Source organism: Ochotona princeps, chromosome 3 (genome assembly GCF_030435755.1).
Source record: "Ochotona princeps isolate mOchPri1 chromosome 3, mOchPri1.hap1, whole genome shotgun sequence".
NCBI lineage: Eukaryota > Metazoa > Chordata > Mammalia > Lagomorpha > Ochotonidae > Ochotona > Ochotona princeps.
In genome coordinates, this window is record NC_080834.1 from 70,557,188 (window position 1) to 70,574,739 (window position 17,552).

Consider the following 17,552-nt stretch of genomic DNA (forward strand, 5'->3'; position numbering starts at 1 on the left):
GCAGAGAGGAGGGGAAAGAGAGAGGAAGATCTTCCATCTGATGATTCACTCCCCAAGTCACCGCAACGGTCGGTGCTACTCTGATGCAACACCAGGAGCCAGGAACCTCCTCTAGGTCAACCACGCGGGTGCAGAAACCCAAGGCTTTGGGCCGTCCTCGACTGCTTTCCCAGGCCACAATCAGGGAGCTGGATGGAAGTGGAGCTGCTGGGATTAGAACTGGTGCCCATATGGGAACCCGGCATGTTCAAGGTGAGGACTTTAGCTGCTAGGTCTTCGCGCTGGACCCACATATGTAATCTTAAAATGAAAAATGTCATGTTTTTCTATGGTAAATCAAGATGCAAAATTAGTTCCTAATGTACTTGTACCAATATATCCAGTCAGTTTTTAGTGTCAGGACATATGAGCAGTTGAAGAAACTCAACAACAACAACTATAGTTTGGTTAAGAAATAGGCTAAGGATGTGAACAGGTATTTTTCATAGGAAGAAATGCAGATGCTGTACATACATGAATAAAAATGTTCCAAATCACAGTAAACAAAGCCACAATAAGGTCTCACTCCAATCTAGTTAGAATCAAAGTAAAAACATAGCAAATGCTGATAAGAATGCATGGGGAAAAAAGTTTTCAAATACATAGGTGGTGAGACTTATAACTCCTACACTGGTTACAGAAGACAGTAAGGATATTCCTGAGAAACCTGAAAATAGATCTACCATATGATTCAGCCATAGGCAACCAGGGAGTTTATCCATGGAAATGGAGTGAGCATTGGTTGTTGATACACCCCTACTTATTAAAGCTCAACATACAATAACTAAGATATGGAGTCAGCTAAGATAACTATTAACTGGTGATTGGATAAGGGATTGTGGTATGTATATAGGGAACACACACACACACACCCCTACCAGTCATCTAAAAAACTATGCAATACTATCATTTTTAACAGAATGAATGTGACTGGACTTCATTATACTTATTGAAATGAGTCAGTCCCAAATATTTAGGCCACTTTCCCTGAGTTGTAATAACCAACACACAGAATCCAAAGAAATATGCTGAAAGACCAAAACTAATATTATCAGATTTGATTCATGTTTGTAGTGTATGTCTATACTATTCAGGAACAATAATTTCTACTTGATATTTGCAGAATTATTTGTGGAGGGTATGCCATTGTGAATCTTAAATGAAAACGAGAAGTGGGAGAGTTTAAAAAAAGGAGGGAGGATAGGGTGGAAAATATGTTCTTGAAGCTGTTTATGTCAACTATGTGGAAATTGTTTTCTCTACATAAATAAAAATAATTTCTAATGATCTAATTAGAATACAGTTATATTGAATTGTGATCATGCAAACTAAAATTAAACATACATCTTAAACATTTTTTAAAATTGGGGAAATTTTTGTCAGCATTGTGGTGCACTCAGTTAAACCACCACCTGAGAGGTTGGTGTCCCATATGAGTGTCAGTTCAAGCCCAAACTGCCCCACTTAAATCCCATGCTGGCACATGGTGGGAAAGCGCCAGGAGATGAGCAGAGTGTTTGAGCCCTGCCACCAATCATGAGACATCGATGGTGCTCCAGATTTCTCCTTTGCTGTTCCAGCAGGCTGTCGCTGCCATGTGTGGATGCAATAGAAGATGAAGGATCTCTTTCTCTTTCTGAAAACCTATCTTTAACGATTTTAACTATTTTTTTTTCAATTTGCTGAAAAGACTAATGCAGACATTTTTGGTGCAGTGAAAAATTTTTGGAGCATTTGGGGAGTTGGGGATCGTCGAGTTGTTTAAGCTAACCCCCACTCCCAGTAGGTTTACAATCCTCATTCTCTCTTAATACCCTTGATCATTGTTTTGTTATAAACTCTAAGGAAACCTCAGGGCCAGTGCTGTGGATTAGTAGACTAGTCCTCTCTCCTTTAATGCAAGCATTTGATATCACTGACAGTTCATATCTTGGCTGCCCCACTATGAGCCAGCTTCCAGTTTATGCCCCGGGAAAGCAGCAGATGATGGCTCAAATCCTTGGGTTACACTGTTGTAGGCAACCCAGTGGAAGCTCCTGGCTCTTGATTGGATAGATCCAGCTTCAGGTTTTAAAGCCATTTGGGGAGTGAAAAAATATAAGGAAAATCTCTCCTTCTCTCTTTAACTCCACATTGGAAATAGAAATAAAATAAATCTTTATAAAAGGAAGCTAATAAAATGCAAAGAAGTAATTTTGTTTTCCACACATCTTCTAGACCTGTGTTATTCCTGTGTATCTTGCCATCGGATTTCATTTCATGTTTTGGATGATTTTAACCTTTATGTAAGACTGAGGGATCTAATTTAAAACTTGAACTCAAAACTTTTTAAAAGATTATTTATTTTGATTGCACAGGCAGATTTACAGAGAGAAGGAGAGACAGAGAGATCTTCCACTTGCTGGTTCACTCTCCAAGCGGCCACAATAGCTAGAGCTGAGCCAACCTGAAAGGTGATTCAGCTACTGAGCCATTTTGCTGGGCCCTCAATGCTCCTTTTAAATGTAAAATTATCATCTTCAATACCATCTAAATGTATGTCCATGACCCAAAACGTGTTATGATACTTACATGTTTTATAAAATGCCCCTTTAATTCAAGAATGACCTCCTCAGCATTATTTGTGCATTATTGTGAATTGTAACTCTCCAAAGCCGTGTTCTCCTTTCCTCCTCCTTCCTTTCTGTGAGCTCCAAGAAACATTTCTGAGACTCATTGGACAGGATACACTGCGATTAAACAGCTTCCTATCTGTTTAACTCAAAGTACATTTTGAGCATCAGCTGTATTCCACACAGTTGATGTTTTATTATCTCTTGAAAGTTTTTTCTTCATTCAGGTTCTGAAACATCACTGTCACAATTCATAGCAGCCTCATGATCTGTCTAATATAGACTCATTTGTTGATTTCTGTTTTCCAAGCTTTTATATAATTATGCTATTTGGGATTCAGTATCCTGATCTCTTCTTTTTTTATTGTTGTTGTTCACTATTTACACATATTCTTTAAGTTATCTTATTTCCTTTATTTGGTCAATAATCATTTATAAAACTACTAATATGTTCCACATCCAGCAAGGAAAGAGTAGGGAAGGAAGTGGAAACTACTGCTTTGAAGAGTTATCTTGCACATCAATGCAGAAATACAGTGTGGTCCCATAGGGACTTACTGCAGTAAGCAGGACTTTTTGTAAAAACTGGGGTATTGTGACCTGTTTGTTAATCAGATTGAACAAAAAGAAAAATTTGAACATGAACAGTTATACACACAAACGGTATCCCTAATTCATTATTTATCACTGAACTGAATTTCATCAAGACTCCAGCAACAGTTTATATCAGAAAACGAAAAAGTATTTTACAGTATCTTAGTCAAATTTTCTGACATTTCACAGTATCTTAGTCAAAACGTTTGATAGTAATGTACTAACTCAGCTTTATCTACAAAAAAAATCTATATGGATTGAAAATACTTCACACTGCTGCGTTGACTAACAAAATGTTCCAAATCAATTATGTCTCATACTATTGTTACCATAGCAACTAGCCACGACTTCCATGTTTACTCAATGAAATTCAATTGTGATACTGGAAATATGGGTAAATGTTATCATTTCTCTTTTTAAATCCACTAAAGCCTTTACATCTCACTTAAAAAGTAAAATCAAAATCCTCAAATGATTCCTAGGTCCCACACATGCTAGGTTATTTGACTCCTAATATATTCTCAGCAAACAGTGTGAAATGAAACAGTTATACTAGGCAATAATAAATATTGTAGATATTGATAATGACAGATTTTAAAGGAATGAATTTAAATAACAAATACTCATTGACGCCTTTCTCTCTTAACAGACATTTAATTTAACATGTAACGCCTTAGTTAAGACTCTGGCGTCACATAACGGAATTCTTGGATCTCATTCCCATGTCTGCCTTCCGAATTCAGTCTCCTGTTAGTGCCCAATGACTTCAGTCTCTGACATCCATGCAGGAGATCTGGATCGCATTATCAGCTTGCACTTTCAGTTTTGGCTTAGCCCACATGGTTTCAGGAATTTGTGGAATGTATCAGCAGAAAAGAGTTGTTTCACTTTCCACCTGCTCTCGTCTCTCACCAGGTGTGTGTCTCTGTGTGTATTTCAACTTCTTAAATACTCAATTTTTAAGAAGGTTTTTTTTTCTGTCATTCAAAACCGTATCTTTGTTCATTTTGGTTTACTGTTTCTTTATAGCTGAATTCAAAACAAGGAATCCGAAACAACGGTCAATGTTGCGCAGAGCCGAAAGTTGTCTGTATCTTTTCTCAGCTCACAAAACAAACATTATTTTAATAATACTTCATTCCCCTGCCTGGACAAGCAGTGTCTGGAAAATATGATGGAAATAGTATGTCATTTCAGTTTGATTACTGTCAGCAGTACTGCTGTGGCAACTTCTAAGCTGGAGAACAACTTAGACACAATAGACTCAGTAACATCACAGGCAGACACACCCAAATTTTACCTCTCTCCTTGATGAGCAAGGAAAAATGGTCCTGAGGAAAATGTGTGATTATTAAACTGCAAGATTTTAGCACAACTATTCTTACCACATGGGCCACTACATGGTAGGTGAGAGGAAAAAGTAACAACCCTTTCAGAAATGTCACTTGTCTCTAACTTCATTGGAAATAACGGATGTCTTATCATATGTGAACCTCTGCGAAAACTGCCCTGTGTCAGAATAAAGTGAGAGTTACCAATTTGTGACTAGTAGAAATGTCAGGTAATGTCAGGTAGCGGGTTCAACTGATGCCTGGAATTCTGGCTCCCTATATGGGTGCCCATTCACGTGCTAGCGGCTCTGCTTTTGATTTATTCTCTATTAATGTGCCTGGGAAAGTTATGTTAGATAGTACAAGTTCTTGAACCCCTGTACCCATGTGGGACATCCAGAAAAACCTGAAGCTTCATTCTAACATAGCCTTAGCTTTTAGCAGCCACTTGTGGGTGAGCTGAGAGATGAGAGATCTCTCTTTCTCCCTCTCCTCTCTCTATGTTACATTTCTCTGTGTAACTCTGTTTTAAAGTAAACAAATAATCTTTAAAAGGGGGAAGGGCATGTAGTTTAATTTTTCTTATTAAGACGTCAAAGGAAAATAAAAATATAACCACAAAGAAAAACACACAATTTTAAATACCTATTGGAACAAAGAAAAAACAGCTTCTCTTGATTCAACAGTCTTTCAGTTTTCTGCTAAATTATGTGGGCTTACAACTTACTATTCCTTTGTGTCTAACAGGTTCGGCTTTAAATAATACAGAGAACTAATTAGACACAACTTTGTAGCTGTGTCCATAGTCCCCCAAACAGTAACAATTAGAGAATTTACTTTCATGTTCATGCAATTTTATATGCATGAACATGATGTATTTATCATATATGTGTTTATGTAAACATATTATTCACTTTACTCCGCATTTTCAACCAAAGAGAAATTTTTCTGTCTCTCGTCAAAGCACTACAATATGAAAGAAGAAAGAAACTGCAATTTTAACATATTAAATAAAAAAATAGTGAATAAAAGAAATAGTAAAGCAGGAATAAGAAATAGTAATATAGATAAAAACACAACCAAGAAAAATGTATTTTGACCAAAAAAACCCCATAATTTAATACTAACATCATAGAACAAATATATTTTTTTAAAGATCCATTTTTTTATTTATCTGGAGGGCTGAGTTGCACATAGGCAGTGGAAGAGACAGGAGAGAGATTATCCATTTGAGGGTTCACTCTTCAAATGACTTCAACAACCATGTTTAGATCAGCCCACATTCAGGTAGCAGAGACTTTCTCCTGATCTGATCTTCCCAGTGGGTGACTGCGGCTTTATAACGCTGGAGCACCCACTTTAGTCTATCAGGTATATTTTTAGTTCTTCTACTCAGATCAGAACTCCATGATGGGATGACTACAGTGCAAGAAATAGCTTGGGAGGTACCACAATGCAGGATCTGGGATCACACGTGATTAAATAAAATAGACTGATTTTTTTAAAAAAAAAAACTTGATTATTCTAGATAGAAAACAGAAAATTATGTACTTTTAAAAAGTAGTATAAAAAGAAAGTCTTGAGTGTAAGCTGACAAATATTCCATAATCAGAAATAATTGCAATTAGTAATTAAGTTGAAAGGGCCAAAAAAGGTGCAAGTATTTAAATTAATGAACAATGAAGAAATTCAATCTAAAATAACTTGGCTTTCTATATTTTTTGCTAAGTGATATTTGAGAACACCAAGAACTTGTAATCTAGTGTAATTTTTACTTTTAAAAATAAGTTGCTGTGACTTATAAAACTTTATGAAAACCAAAGTTTTTGGTTTGGAGCAAAAGAAAAATGTATTATTTGACTAATATTTTCAAAGTCTATTTTATTCTGAGAAAATTTGAAAAAACTATGGGCATTCAACTAAAAAGAGTCATTCATCTAAAAATGCTTGCTTGAGAATATAATTCAAATGCCTCAGCGATATTAACCATCTGCTGTCTCCTTTCCTGCTCAAAACATCTTAATCAAGTGTCTAAACAGTCAATGCACTTAGGCTCATTTAGATAACAACTATCAAGTACTTAACCTACTAACTTCTGAAATAATCAAATGAAGTTACATTGTGTTATTCTTATACGATTGGCTGTATTGATATATATGAGAATATTATCTGTTACTTTCTGATTAATCCTGTTTCCTGTGACATCTTTGTTGTTTAAGATAATTTTTATTGCTTCCCACTTGACAGTCTCAGAATCATTAGTTCTGTTTCTTTTTTCTCCCTATAGTCAATAAATAGCACCAAAATTATCTATCAATCTATCTATATTTGGTGATACTGTTCCATAGACACAGAAATCTGATCTTCCATCACCCATGACTGATTTCGATCATATTATTACAATAAGATATTGCTTCAGCATCAGTCACAAGACCTGGCTTTTCTACATTCAAAACATCTCCCTGAAAATTCTCCTAGAAAAGCAGCCGACATTGGGTCCCCAAGTAGCCAAGCCCTACGCCCACATGGGAGATCTTGGGGGAGTTACAGGCTCCTGGCTGCAGCTGAGCAGTTGGGAAGTGAAGCAATGATGAAAGCCTCTCTTGCTCTCTCTCTTTCTCAATCTGTTCCCCTGCCTCAATGTCCTAACTCTGCCTTTCAAATATATAAGCAAATCTATTTTTTCTTAAATAATTGTGTGACTCTGTAGACTAGTTGTTTAGATCAGGAGCACAGGATCTGAGTAGGCAGAATATTTGACTAAAATACCCTGATACCTAGTGATATTGCTAAGCTTAGCCTAACTTCTCCAGAGGCCTGCAGGTGAATTTCCTGGACACCAAGGCTGTGCTTGCAGGTTTGTCTTAACTTTACTTGTACTAAAAGTTGTACCAAAACATTCACTTAGCTTGTTTAATAAGAATCATTCTCCTTGAAGAAATGTGATTCTTGCAACAGAACTTACTCAAGGTTAATAGACACTCCCACACTTATTTTTCCACGAGGGAGAGAAAAATAATAAGTTCTTATTTACTTAGGAATTATAAACAAAAGAAGTAACAATAAAGCAGGCATTATCAAGGAGAGAGATTCAATGAGAAATGCACAAAATATATGCAATGATTTATCTTTCTCAAGTCATGGTTAACCCAGAAATAAGGCAAAGAAATACCTAAGATCAACACATTGAAGCATTCTTAATTAGGCAAATATAATTTTTGTACAGAAAGCAATTATTTTATTTACCAACTAATCACTATATTTTTGATTTGTCATCATAAAATGAATATGTTTTGTGTTCTATATATTATTTTGCTTAAGCATTTGCGATATTTTACAAAATCTTCTGACTTCATCTCTTCATTTTTTTTTCAACATTTTTCCTGAATCCAATTTGTATTTACATAAGTTAGATCTGGGCTTTGGCCATACTTTCTCAGTGATTATTCAGCGGGGTGGTTATGCACAATAATGCCAAATTGATCCTTGTGATCAACAATTCCTTTATGGCATCGTCTTATAATGGTCTTTGAGATTATCTCAATTATCATAAAAACTAAATACATATTTCTCCACATGCCTTATGTTTCTCCAAAATTTATGATCATACCTCATTTTCAGCTTTATACTGTAACATGTGCTTGTCCAAATTCTCCTCTTCTGTTACCTATTGTTTTCTGGATGTTTTCACTTTTGTTTTAGCTAGCTTTCTCCTTTTTTGTTTGTCTTTACTAATTTTTTTCTCTTCCCTTCCCTGTTTAATCCATGTATCATTGTACTTTTGTTCCATACACCTACAATCCTGAAGTTTCTTGAGAACAGTTTATGACATATGAACAGTTTATATGACACTTTTGTCATAAGACGCAGGGCGTTTCTACTGGGAACAAAAGAGTAAAGATTATTATCTTTGAAGAGCAGATGATTTTTTTTTTCTAATGCTACCCAACACCTCTCCCCTTCACTGTCTTTGTGTCATCCTACCATAGTGGTTGCACTCAGAATTGAGTTTTACGTTATATTGATTAATTTTAAAGAAACTTTTGGATGAAAGCAGAAAGATTTTTAAGGTTTGTGAGACTGTGTTGTAAATTGGATTAGGCACGTTTGAATTGAAAAGTAATGTAGAAAAGGATGCAGATTTAGGATTTTCATGTTGACATTCATTGGTAGGAGGTTGGGTCGCATGGCTCTTTAGTTATTCCACAGCTTCCTTTTGACTCTGTGCTGTGCTGTTGACACAATCTTTCTTAGAAATATGACCATCAGATAGCTTCCTTTAAGCACAAGCTTATTGACAACCCATTTTAATAGTTTTTAAAATCATCCCTGATCATACTATAATATTAAATGAGAATCAAATTGACATTATTTTACACATCCTACTTCTTGAAATGATGTGATGAGTATAAATACTAATTAAGTATATGTTCAGAAAGATCATTATATTTTCTACCAAAGATAGTTTTACTGAATTTGACTTGGCCTTACTTAATCAACCTGATAGAAAACACAGCCACTTCTAACCCTCACAAGGTTTTCCCATTCTCTTGAGCTATGTTTCAGCTTTGTGATTTTAAGCATATACAAGATATGTGGAATATGATGGCTTCAATGTCCCAATTGTTTCTTGATAATAATTCATATAAATTTCTTACATGATGTCCTATAAATATCTATGTGTATACACCCTTCCCAAGGTTGGTGTCTTTCACAGTTTTACATCTGTCATAGGGCAGTGTTTCTTTTCTCGCAGATGGACACAGTAACTTATCTCCAACTGGATACTGTCCTGATTATTTCTGCTCTCTTTGCTCTTTGTTCTTGCAACTTCCTGAAAAATCTTGACAAAGAAAGAAAGAAGATAAAGAAAGAAGGAAAGAAAATGCGGAACAGTGTGTTCAGTTTCCATCTGTTTATTACATCCCTGGAGCTAGCAATAAAGAAAAATACATGTTGGAAATGTGAAAGCGAGGGAAGACATTGATTATTAACCCATTGCATTTTTCTCCTAGAAAGTTTTCTCCACGGCTTGTTTTGTTATGGATTTGTCTTCTTTCGGATGTACATGTTTTAAACAAACTTCTGGTTTAAGATGCTTCTTCTGAACGTACCTCACCTGTGTCTTTACATTTCTTTCAAAATTTATATCACCTTTATATGATGTATAAATACATACTATTGTATCATTAATAAAATTCTCACAAACTTGCTTTCAATACATAAATATATATTTTATAACTATTCATGACAAAAATGTAGAATTTACATACCCTTTCAATTAGATGCAAGAATTTATATTCCAAGCAGATCTACTTTCAAGTTCTATGTTACAATTTCCTTTATCAGCCGTCACTTATTTTTTGTTAATACAATTATATTTTGGATGTTTATTGTTACGATTGTTAGAAAGCATGAAGAAGCCAGGCAGTTTCCATCATTCAATGAAATTCTAATCTACATAATTCTGTGAATTTGCTTTGCCAATACTATTGAAGTTTCTGAACAACTGACTAAAAACTGGAAAGATTATACCAGATGATCTGAGCTGGCTCAGTATGATCAAATAGCCACCATATATTAGAATAAGTATAAAATACTTAAACCGATTGAAAGCAAGCAGACAAAGCAGAGGGAGGTGAGAGAAAACCCAGTCATGAGAACAGTCTTCAGTTTGATTTCTGGATTTAAAATGGAAGAGCTGAATAAGAATCCGGGAAACTTTTGTGTCACCTTAAATGTGGCTGCCTGCCAACAGCTTTTAAACTCAGAATACAGAACCTAGAGAAGCAACCTGAAGCCTGAATTACATAGCTCTGCTATTATCATACATTATTTTTACTTGAAAGTATGAGATGTACAATATTTTCTCCTATCAGTGAAAATATATGGCATAACACCATTATTGCTTCAATTTTTAAAAATATTCAACATCTGAGATTGTACACATATTCATGCATTTATTTATTTCTCATGTTATTCATGTATTTATTTATTTCTCATGTGTAACAAGTATAGATTTTGGTTCACTCCAGATTTTATTTTATTTTTTTATTTTTGGATAGCAAATAACGTATTTGAGGTATAACTTTTTTTTTCTTAGCAACCAAGCTACTAGATGAGTTTAGGTTTGATAATACAAAATAAGCTAGATATAATTGATGATGATAGTTTACATGAAATATTAGTAGAAAACAATGTCAAAGGGGATATCAGGGATTGAAAATGTGAAAAAAAATTAATTTCAACTATCACAGATGGGATAAATAAAACTTTACAATAAGAGCTGCCTGATTGTGGCCTGGGAAAGCAGTAGAAGATGGCCCAGGGTTTTGGGGCATAACACCCGCGTTGCAGACGTAGGAAAAGGCTCCTAGCTCCTTGTTTTGGATTGGCTCAGCTGTAGCTGTTGAAGCTGCTTCGAGAATTAATCAGTGGATGAAAAATCTCCCTCTTTGTCTCTCCTTCCTTCTGTGTATCTGAGTTTGCAATAAAAATGAACAAATCTTAAAAAGAACCAAGTCAAATGTCACATTGACTATATTATGCTTTAGTGTGAAAGTGTTTTGGAGATGGTTAAGTGATCACAAGTTTCCATTTCCAAAATCAATGAACAGAATACTGTTAACAAAATGAGTAATATGATAACAAGTAAACAGACAAAAAACATTAGGTAAGTTGAACAACTAGAATAAATGCATGAATTTAGGAGAAGAGAATAAGAGAAAAAAAAATGCCAAGTTCGGTAAACCGCAGAAACTATACCATAATTTCAGTGAGACAGACTTTACATGATACAACCTCTGACAAATTTAGTTTTGAAGAATAGCATATATTTCATGTCTTTTCATTTAAAGTGGTTGTATAGTAGCTGTGTAGTGGAGACTCTCATATCTAGTAACATGTTATTTAACTTCATGGCATGGCAAATTTCTCTTTTCTTCCTATTGTTCATTTTGTATTGTGACATTTTATTTAAAGGGATGTAAAGTAACTGTAAAATGGAGACTAACCTATCTAGATGTGAAGATACAATGTAGTATGCATCTCTACTTCCAGACAAAGAAGGACTTACAATGAAACTGTTTGCTATCTCTTGACAATATAATGCTGGACTCTCTGGCATTGTTCATGCCTGCAATGATGGACATATGACTGTGTATGAAGAACTATACTTTAGTAATTATATAGGGGAACTAGGTGGGGAGGGGAATTGGGGAGGGAAGAAAGGAAATCCCAGGAGCCTCTTTAACTGCATCATAAAATGATGATAATGATGATAATAAAAATAAATGAATATATATATGGAACATAGCAAATAGTTTAGAGGTGAACTTTATTTTACTTTGTTTTACTTTACCTTGAAAGCTAATGTTTCCTTAAAGATTTATTTATTTGAGCAGCCAAATGACATAGACACACACGAAACATTGATTTTTTTTTTGTTTGTTTTTCTAATATGTTGATTCACTCCCATAAAAGGCTTTAACAACCTGGCAGGACCAGTCTGAAATCATGAGCTGGACATCTGGGTGTCTGATGTAAGTTAAACAAACTTAAGCACTTGAGCCATTTTTACTAAATTGTAGATAAATTATCAAGTCTGAATGGAAACTGAAATAGTTGAAGTTCAATATAGTGGTCTGAGACAGCATGTATGCATATCATGCAGACGTTTAATCCATAGTGCCACATAGCTGTCAGTAGGCAGACAAATGTTTACTTTAAAATGAAGGGATCTAAGATGTGAACTAAATAGGGGCTTCAGCAATCACCACCTCAGAAGTACCAATTGGAACAGTGATTGACACATCAACCAATCAATATAAGGGCTTATAAAAGCCAGGTGGGGAACCAAAGGGCCTCATTTTTGTATGATATGAAAAACCATGTTAAAGAAAACCAAAAAAAGAAGCCGTATCTGCCAGACCAATCTCCTTGCAACAAGAAGAGAGAAAACTCACATTTGGATAGACAGTGAAGTGAATCCCAGAGGATTGCCCATAAGTAAGCAATCATTGGAACTGAGATCCCTGGACATTCCCCAAGGCTTGAACCTTTAAATTAAGTGCTTAAAACCTTGGTAACCAGGCAGTCTTCACTAAATCTTCCTTAACTGCAGGATGTGAAATCATTGTCTACAGAGTTTAGGAAACACTAGTACTCAGAACCAGACTTATTTAAGACCCAAAACCTGCTAGGCAGCAAAACTTCTACCCCCAACCAGTGAACACACACACTGAGCCTCTGCACTTGCACAATATTAAGCAGTAAAGCTAATAGCTAAATAGCCAACAGATGCATGGGACAGCAATTGATGTTAAATTTATTTTTAATTATTCTTATTCATTTACAATTCTGTTTCTAGAATGTTATATCTTTCTTTCCAAATGCTAACTTAGTTGTTTTAATTTAGTGTTTCTGAACAGTTCTTGATATATTCCAATGAATGTCATTTGACATCTGTGCGTAACAATTTTTCCCTTAATTTATTATTTGCCTTTGTTTTCTATGTGGTGTTTTTGAAGAAAAAATGTGGTTAAATAAAATCAATTTCCTCATTAGTTGCTTCATTGTTAATTCATTTTGTGAAGTAATAAATAATTGGTTTTCATGTTTTGAAAATTATTGTCTTATATATTCTAGAAATATCATCATTTTACATTTTATTCTCAGGTGAGTGAGCTATTGAAAAAACAATTTAATGTGTTTTTAATTAAAGACTTTAATGTTAATTTACCTAAGTTATTGTAGTGGTTCAAGCATTATTTGTCAAAAATAATCTTTATTTGCTTGTTGAATTGCCTTGACACTTTTGTTGAAAAATTTATTGATGACTTATGTGACAATTGTCTCCATGACTCAATTTCATTTGATCACTTTACATAGTAATATTCATATCATATTGGTTTGTGCATTTGCATGAATGTGTGTAACTTTAATATATATCTAAAAATTATGTGAATTCTTCAGTATCACTGTTTTCAATTTAGTTGTAGCTATTTTGCATAAAAGATTCTTGATATTTTTATTTGAAATTGCTTTATTTTAAGTGATTTGGAAAAAAGTGACATTTTCACCAAGTCAAGTTTTTCATATTTGATGTATCTCTGAACATTTTTGGTTGTTAAAAATTTCTCTTACAAATATACCTTGCATTGCATAGAAGCCTTATATGATTAATACATACTTTTAAGTATTATTATTTCAAAGGTAGACATTTGGCACAGAGATTAAGATATCACTGGGGTAGCTCACAAGTGCCTGGACTATCATCCCAGATCTCTTTCCAATCCTAGCTTCCTGTACAGAGTACTCTGGGTGGCACCGAATAATGACTATGGCATTTGGTCACTACCACCTACAATGAAAGAGCCAAAATGATTTTGATGTCCCTGTCTTCAGCTAGTAGCTATTGGCATTTATGGGTGGATCTGATTTTGGATGATCTTTCTCCCCCTCTCTGCCATTAAAATATAGATAAACAAATACTATTTTAATTAATGCAAATTACAGTGCAAGCTAGTTGCTTTTTGGCCTGTACATGGAAACATGCAGCCATGAATCTGTGATCTTGATCAATTAACCTAAAAAACCTTTATTTTTTTCATTTATTTTTAAAGTTTTCTTTATTTTTTCTTTTTTTTAAGACTTATTTTATTTTCATTAAAAAGTCAGATATACAGAGAGGAGGAGAGACAGAGGGAAGATCTTCCGTTTGATTCACTCCCCAAGTGACCACAACGGCCGGTGCTGCTCTGATCTGAAGCCAGGAACCAGGATCCTCCCCCAAGTCTCCCACGTGGGCGCAAGGTCCCAAGCCCCTGGGCCGTCCTCGACCACCCTCCCAGGCCACAAGCAAGGAGCGGGATGGGAAGTAGAGCAGCTGGGATTAGAACCGGCGCCCACATGGAATTCTGGCGCGTTCAAGGCGAGGACTTCAGTCGCTAGGCCATGCCGCCGGGCCCCTATTTACTCTTTCCAAAGGTGGAGACCGGAAAGAGAAAGAGGAAGAGAGAGAACGAGTCCCTGTAATGGTTCACTCCCCAGCTGGCCAATGCTAGTGCTGAGAAAGCAGCCAGGAGCTTCTGCATCTCCTACACGGTGCAGGGGCGCAAATATCTGTGCCATTTGCTGGTTTTGCAGGCATTTTGGCAGAAAGCTGGTTGCAAGTGACGTAGTCCATATAGGAACTGAAACTCATAGGGGATGCTGACACCACAGGAAGCCACTTTATCTGCTATGCCACAGCGAAGACTAATCCCTTACGTTTTTTGTTTTGGTTTGTTTGCCTAAAAATGACCATCATATTAGTTTTGTTTCATAACTTCTATAGAATTTTCTTGCTTTAAAAAAATATTCTGAAATACAACACTGAATAGAACCTGCAATTTAATGTTAAATCATGGATAATGGAAATATGTTCATCATTAATCATTTAAGGGGAAATAGTGAAATGTTATTCACTTCAGTAGGCATTTAATTTTGCAAATGATTTCCTCTGCATCTATTGACATGATCTGATAATTTCTCCAGTATTAGGTGCCTTTACATTGATTGATTTACAAATGTAAATACAATTTCTATTTCTTCAGCTTCAAAAACTGCTAAATGAATAGAACAAATACTCGATACAAAGCATACTCTTTTCAAGAATCTATTAAAATAAGGTTATTCAAAAAAATAAAATGAAATAAGATTACTCAAGTGATGATCAATTAAGGTATTTTACTTTTATGCTCATGACAATATATTTTTGTTTATTCCACATACACGTGTAAATGGGAAATTTAAATGTGCATTTAAGTATAATACATGTTATATATATAACATTCATCATTAATTTTAATATTATAATATATTATATAAATAATTACATTCACATTTAATATATCAATATATAGCATAGAATTATATGATCTAATTTGATATGTCAATTTCGATTATAATATATCATGAATTATTAAAATAAGGAAGCGGCTGATTGGGCTAGATTTCAGCACCCAGTGGTACTCGTGAGAGCCAGGGTGAGTGTAGACTGGGCTAGGCAAGGTCTTGCCTCCCACTGTACTATGCAAAACTGTGTCTGGTCATGGATCAGATCTGGTTGGGCTGCAAGACCCAATAGTAACAATGAGAGTGGATGTAGGCTGTTTGAGCAAGTCACTATTCCTGCCAGAACAAGAGGTGGGCAAAGTCAACCTGGGCCTGATGTGCACGAGATCTGCCATTGGGTGAAAACCGATAGAGGGAACTTGGGAAACTCCTTTGTCTAGATGCAGTCCCTGTAGGTAAGTGCAAGAATCAAGGCAAGGAATAGCCTAGACCATGCCAGGCATACATGTGAGTCATGTATGACCCCAGCATAAATGTGGGTCAGTTCTGTGGACGGACCAGACTGGACCAATTTATAATATCCACTGGCAGATCTAAGAACCAGAACAGCGTACTGGGGGGTCCAGGTCAGGCGGCAACACCAGCCAGTTTACATTAGGGCTGGGATGGGGATTTGGCTCAGCAGGGCAATGCTGTAGCACCCACTAGGAGGAGCTGGGACTGTGGGCAGACTGAGCCAGGCTAAGTAACATGATAATGAATGCTCAGGCAAGGTGAGCCATGCCAGCCTGGAGTCAGTGGGAGCTGGGTTCATGAGCCCTGGGGGCTGGGGATCCAGTAGGGATTGGGTTGCCTGGCCTGGGACCCTGTGCCCTGCTGTGAGGTGGGTGTCAGTTTCATGAACCCTGGGGCTGGGGATCCAGTAGGCCTTGGTTCACCTGTCTCAGGTCCTTGGGCCTGCCTAAAAGGGGTTTCCAGGTTTGTGATCACCAGATATAGAGAATTCTGCAGGGCTCCAGTAGCCTGGCCTGGGGCTTGCCTATGAGGTGGGTTGCTGGGTTCGTGACCCTGGGGGCTGAGGATCTGGTGGGGCTGGGGTTGCCTGGCCCTGGTCACTGTGTACACCTGTGGGTTGGGTGCTGGGTTTGTGAACACCAGGGTAGGATCTAGCAGGGCTGCAGTCACCTGACTCAGGTTTTTGAATCTACCCATAAGGTGGGTACTCAGTTTTGAGCCCTAGGGGCGTTGAATCCCATGGGGTTCAAACTGCCTGGCTCAGGTCTCTTAGCCCACCTGAGCGGTGGATGCTGTGTTTGCGACTCCCTGGGGCAGGGGGTCCAGCAAGGCCTGAGTTGTCTCCCCTGGGTCCTTTGGCCGGCCTTCAGGAACGTGTCCTTCTCAGTGAAGAAGGCGGACAGTGGCTGCAGAGCCTGCGGTACAAGGAGACTATTACAGCCCACTTGGTGCCAGACCAGAAGGAGAACAGAACCAAGTGAACAACTGCTCTAGCAAAAGCTGCCAGCAAAAATCTGGGTGAATGGATACTCACGTATTTGGGATTGACTGTGTCAGTCGATGGACATTTCGGAGGGCTGCATCATCCTTACATGAGCAAAATCAATAGCATTTTAGAACTATCCAAAGCACTCAGAGAGAACGCTCAGAGCTTGCCCCACAATGGGACCCTGGACTGATATCAGGTGGCGCTACCCCATACCTAGGTACTGGGACATTTGGGAGATGGGTGTGGCTTCCCCCTTTATCTCTCCTCTTCCCCAGAGACAAGAATAGAAATAGCAAATATAGAAATAACGGTTACACCCACTTTTTCTTAACCCTCAATTCTTCCCCATCCTGATCAACCATGTGATCATTATGAAAAATAATGAAGCCAAAAATAATTACAAGTGAAATGATACTGTGTCTGTAACTCAAATTTGTAGTTACATTTGGCATTTTATTTTAATAGTCATTTTAATAGTCATTTTGTAACTTCAGTTATATACATATTATATTATTTATTAGTTACAATTATTTTATGCATTTGACTATTGTTGTAAAACATATTTTTAATTATTCAACTAGCAATCCTTAGTTGCTATTAATTAGAAATATAGTACTCTTGGTATATTCACATTTG